Source organism: Magnolia sinica, chromosome 8 (assembly GCF_029962835.1).
Source record: "Magnolia sinica isolate HGM2019 chromosome 8, MsV1, whole genome shotgun sequence".
Lineage (NCBI taxonomy): Eukaryota > Viridiplantae > Streptophyta > Magnoliopsida > Magnoliales > Magnoliaceae > Magnolia > Magnolia sinica.
In genome coordinates this window covers 61,189,294-61,195,509 of record NC_080580.1, presented here as the reverse complement: position 1 = coordinate 61,195,509, position 6,216 = coordinate 61,189,294, and positions in this window count along the sequence as shown.

Here is a 6,216-nt window from a genome sequence, read left to right as displayed (position 1 = left end):
TAGGCAAAAATACTGCTCACTCGACTGGCCTAGAGGTCAGCTCGACTGGTTAAGGACCAACAACATTTCAAAATTTCTAGCATGATAAGATAAGATCACTACTCGACTAGTCAAGTGGCTTGCTCAACTGGTCGAGTGGCCTGCTCGACTGGTCGAGTGGGACCCAGAAATATTGCTAAACTTTGAGTCAAGCCTTCTTGACTGGTCGAGCACTGTTCACTCGACTGGTCGATCAGTTTCCAGGACTGGTCGAGGGTCCAATAGAAAATCTCAAAAATTCACAACAAACCTTGGACTAGTCGAGGGAATTCTTGGACTAGTCGAGCCAGTGTTTGGACTAGTCGAACCATGACTAGGAATGGTCGAAAAATGATTTACAAAATTATCAAATGACTTATGATATTGTATGACCTATCCTAAGGTCAGTCTAAGGTCAAACAAACCTTACTTGTGAGATTGATTCATCATATATCATTCTCTTGAAGTAGTTGAAGCTTGAAGACTTGATCTAGTACTTGAACTTCTTGTTCTTGAACCTCTTGATCTTTACTTGAACTTCTTGTTCTTGAAAGAGAATGTCTTGATATTGTACTTGAACTTCTTGATGTTGAAGTGAGTGTCTTGATCTTGTAAATAAGGATGACATGAAGTTGATCTTACAATAACCAATGCCAAATATCTTCACATTCCTTTAGATATTTAGCATCGGAATGTAACGTAAGATCAACTAATCTGGAGAGGCATGGAGAGATGCTGCCGGATTTTCGGCGTGGACGTTTAAATGGGAATATGAAAGTATTATAATCTATCCAACCTTGGATGGGTAACTAATTTAGGATTTAATTGAGTGGTGGTCCCTGGATGGTGGGAACTGTTGTTATGACCATGACAAAGCTGTCAATTTTCTATGGACAACAATATGGTGCCCTGGCCATTTGGACATGACCGTGTTTATGTATTAGCTCGAAATTGATGGAGAAGACCCGGATGTGCATTGGAGCTATCCGGAAGTTGAGTGAGGGTCCATGGAAGGTGGGAACCGCTGTTTTGACCATGATGAAGCTGTCTATTTCCAATGGATAGCAATATGGGTGGCCTGTCCATTTTACAGGCCCGTGTTTATGTATTAGCTCGAAATTGATGGAGCAGACCCGGATGTGCGTCGGAGCTATCCGAATGTTGAGCGAGGGTCCCTAGAAGACAGGAACTGTTGTTATGACCATGATGAAGCTTCCATTTCCTATGGACAACATTGGAGGGGCCTAGCCAATTAGAGCAGGCCGTGTTTATATCTGTATTTGCTTGAAATCATTATACACATTTTTCTTATGGTATGAGAAAAGACCGAGCTATATGTCCTAGAGGGGGGGGGGGTGAATAGGACTATGCCAAATAAAAAATTGATAAGAAAAATATAAACAACAAATAACCAAAAAGAATGCAAATAACAAAAGGAAATAACAACCTCAAAAATCAAGTATTGAGAGGTTGATACAAACTTGGTTCGAAGGACAACCTAACACCAAAAACCAATGGTTTATGGCAGGACAACCTTACTAGAATGTGGGTGAGTATCAGAAACTCAAACTCAAGAGGATATGAAAGAAATAGAAACTAATCTATTACAACATTCACCACACAATGCTGAAATATAAAGATTACAACATTCACATCTATAAATACATCGTACAATCTTAAACCATAAATGATAAAGAAATAAATTACACAATCACCAAACACAGAGAATTATAATGGTTCACTTGTGTGTATACCAACTGTTAATAAACAACCACACAACTTATGATGCCCCTTCACTGTGGCCACATGTGGACGGGAACACATGGGTGGGCGCACATGTGGGCGGGCTCCAAGATGGCTGGCAGGCTACTGTGCACACAGTGAAGGTGAAATTTTGTCCCACATCGGAAGTGTCATCTGAAGTAATGGTCGTAAAACATAAAGAAATAAATCATACATCCACCAAACACAGTGAATTATAGTGGTTCGCTTGTGTGTACACCAACTGCTAATAAACAACCACCTAACTACTCCACTCCTAATATCCACTCCCTCGGGATATTAGCGTTCACTAATTAAAATAGGTTTTTCAAGGTTCACCTAAAACCTTCACAACTGTGTTCTTAGATGGGCTTACATAATTCAAAAAATCTGTCGCTTTGAGATTTTCTGGATCACCTCAGATGAAACCAAAATAGGGATTTTATGGAATGATCTCACAAACCAGAAATGAATTAAATTACAGAAAAAGAAAAAAACTTATCTTTATAACAATTCTGAAGCAGCCCGGTAGAACCAACTTGATGACCACATAGATGTTCAATGTTCAGTCTCACAAGTGTCTAGGGTTTTTAATTAAATTAGCAAGGGCTTTCTACTAATTTTGATCTCAAGAAAGGGTAAATCAAATATCCATTTTCAAAATGAGAATGGAATAGAGAATCAAAATAAAAAACAAGAGTTACTTTAAAGAATCTTAAATATGCATAAAATAGCTTAGAATGTACTCAAAATTATCTTAGAGTGATTGCTTAAGAATGATAAGAATTTAATAGAAAACTCTAATATTCGAGCACAATTTATAGGTGAAAAATCGGTTCACATGACTAGCCTTTGGTTAGCTACGACTGGCCTTATCCAAATAGATTTTCAAAAATTCTGGCGCAATAAGATTTTTCAGTTGCACGACTGACCTTGTGGGTCCCACGACTGGTCGAGTGGCCTGCTTGACTGGTCGTGGACACCACGTAACTGGTCGTGTGAGCCCAGATTACTCGCTGGAAAACGAGTCAAGCACTGTACGACTGGTTGAGCACTATTCACACGACCGGTCAAGCAGTTTCCAGGACTGGTCGTAGACCAATAGAAAAATTCTGAAAATTCATAACAAATCCTGGACTAGTTGAGGAAGTACTAGGACTGGTCGAGCCAGTGCTATGGCTAGTCAAAAGAATAGAATTTTACACTTATAAAATATTCAAAATGACCGACCGAAAGTATGAAATGATCTAATAATGATCTAAGGTCTATCTAGGTCAATCATGCCTTACTTTTGAGATAGAACATATGAACACTTAATTTATCGATCACTTCAGCAGCTTTAATTTTTACAATCTTCAAAGCATGAACTCGACATACCAAACATAATCTTCAACTAGGTCTTAAGTTCTTGGACTTTCCTAGCTCCAAATCTTGAACCGTAATGTTCTTGAAAACTCCATCTTCACTCAATATATGAAAGTCTTCACTTTCTTCCAGTTTGAAGATCTCGGTAAGTTCATCGTAGATATCAGCAAGATAGATTTAGCACAAACAAAATGAATGTCAAAGATTCAATGTGAACAGATGCACAAGCTTGATACAAGTCAAGATACAAACTTGAATTGGTTTGTCACACTAAAATTTGACAATACTTAGGGTTTATCAACATAGCACTTTCAATCTCCCCCTTTGTCAAATTTGTGACAAAACCAAAATTACAATATACAATATATATTCAAACAACACATTACATAAACATGTTGCACAAACATGCATACACATGTATGATATGATCCATAATAGATATCATGCACAATAACCAACTCTCCCCCTTGATCCACTACTCTCTGCAAAAAATAAAACAATAAAAAAATATTAGCCACATTTCATCATATCATATCTACATATCATTCAATATTTTACCCTTTTTTGTCACAACATGACAAAGGAAGCGAATAAGGATAAATGAAGAGAATAAGAGAGCATGTGAAATTAATAACTACTCATCCAAATCAAATAAACAGAGTATTTAAACTGAATATATAAGAGTTTGAACAAAATTATCTAAGCAGTCATAGGGAAAAGAGTTAGAATAAAGTTATGACAAATATAATCAAATCAAAACGAAACTAATCAAATCTTGAAGAGGTATCAGGAATAGATGGATCAATTTGATGTAAACCCTTATTAATGCACCTCATATATTTGCACATATAACCAAATGAGAATCCTATGTTACATGAATTTGAGCCACCTGTTCCTTAAGATTATGCAACCTCGCACTGAAATCAACAGTTTGATAATCAGAGTCAGCCTTAAAATCTGATTTAAGTTCATTAAATAAATCATTTATATTAATGTCTTCTTAAGGTAAAGCATCAGCTCTTCAACTTCTTCATCTCCTCCAGCATTCCCATCAACTTAACCAGGTGCCAAATCAAGGTTCATCTTGTTGATATTAGAATTGTTAAATGGATGGAGATTAATAGAACTTTCTCCAACAGGCATAGCTATTAAAGCACAATTAGCTAAGGCAGTCATAAGATAAGTGAACGGAATATCGCTATGACCAGGATGGAGATGAAACTGAATAATATGATGACAGATAAGAGAATGAAGACAGATATGGATGTCAGATACAACTGAATGCATATTACAGGCTATAAAAGTGGTCAGCTCAGTCTTGTTACCTGAGTGACGATAGACATTCAAAATAAAAATCCGATGCAAGACCCTATATCTGGGCAACATATATTTGGAACCGAGCGCAATACCACCGTTCCATTTTGCATTCATGTTATAAAGAACTCTTGTAATCAATTGTTTAACATTTTTAGAAGGTCTAGATAGCAAAGTAGATATGGGTATGCTGTCATCAACAACAAGTATATTCATGATTGCTAAAATTAAATGACGGTCTACCTCAATTGGACCTTTTCTCGTTGACATAGTAAATGTCAAATCTTCTAGAGAGAACTTAGTAATGCAGGCATACATGGCCTGCGCAATGGATCGGTATGCAGGACCACCCCAAGATAGTATGTTTTTCTATCCTACAGCTTGAAGGAGAGGGACAATGTTGAAGTGCTCAAGATGATCAATAATGACAACACGCTCAACGATAGTATGCTACGGTTCTTGCTCAACTTTTAGCTACAGATATAATCCGTAGCTGTAAATACTTTAGCGCTACAGAAGCAACGACTATGGATTTAATCTGTATCCATTATCTCTAGGGCTACGGATTGTATCCGTAGCCATAGCTTTTAGACCTATGGCTACAACACCAATGGCTACAATCGTGCTACAGATCATAACCGTAGCCATGGGCTTTTAGCTACGGTTTTTATCCGTAGCCTTTACCCTATTTTCTGGTAGTTCATGAACTTGTCAATTATAGACAAAATAAAATTTTGCAATTCACAACATTGGGAAATCAATGGCCTCTAAAACTAAAGCTTAAGAATGTTAAGCAATCAAAGCAAATCCAAATGCACCCATTAAAATTTCAATTAATTGCTTTGATGGTTAATAACATTGGAACAAAATATTTTGAGAGTGATGGGCCAATCAGAGGTGGACTCTATGTAATAGATAATGATTAAACCATTGTCTAGTATATTGATCATCCATTTACTAGTTATTGATTGGATGATGGTTAGAATCATCTAATCAAATTAATTATTGAGAATGATTGACAATGAAAAGTGGGTCCCGCATGAGGGAGAGTCCTGAACATGGATAAAGCATTTTCCGGTATAATAAATAAGGACCATCCTTTATTGATTGAATGGTTAATACTATTATATGAAAAATGATATTTTAATGGAATAGGAATCAACCATAGGCCTTATGTCATGGTCTAAATAAACTATTGGACCTCCTCCATGGCTTGTCCATCTTCCCTACTATTGATCCAAGGGTTAGGACTATCCAATCAAAGTGACTTAATAAGTAGTATGAGCGATCAATTATGGGTTCCACATGATGGACGGTCTAGGTCTACATCACATATTAACTGCTATAGGGAAAATCGAACTGGTCCCTCACATGGGAAGAATGATCGACTAATTATAAGACTATTTGAATCAAGGTGGTCAAAGGCCTAGGATGGGTTTTCGAGCTAAGTCGTTTAGGGCATATGGCTCAGAAATAGAATGATCAACTCACCCAACAAATGGAGGAACCTTTGAGCTGAGCTGTTCAAGGATAGAGCTTGGTGGGGGAGGATTTGTCTCACTAGAAATATTGATGACACAAGCGAAGGGCCGGTAAGGCAAGGAGCTCTCCCTAACTTTTGAGCTTACTCAGCTAACCATCACCAAGAGGGTACAAGTAACCAGGAGGAAATTATGCCCCATGTCTGGAAAAAGAGGGCTTGGCCTAATCTTAGATGAAGAACATGTAGATCGAGGTGGGCCTGATGATAATTTTAAG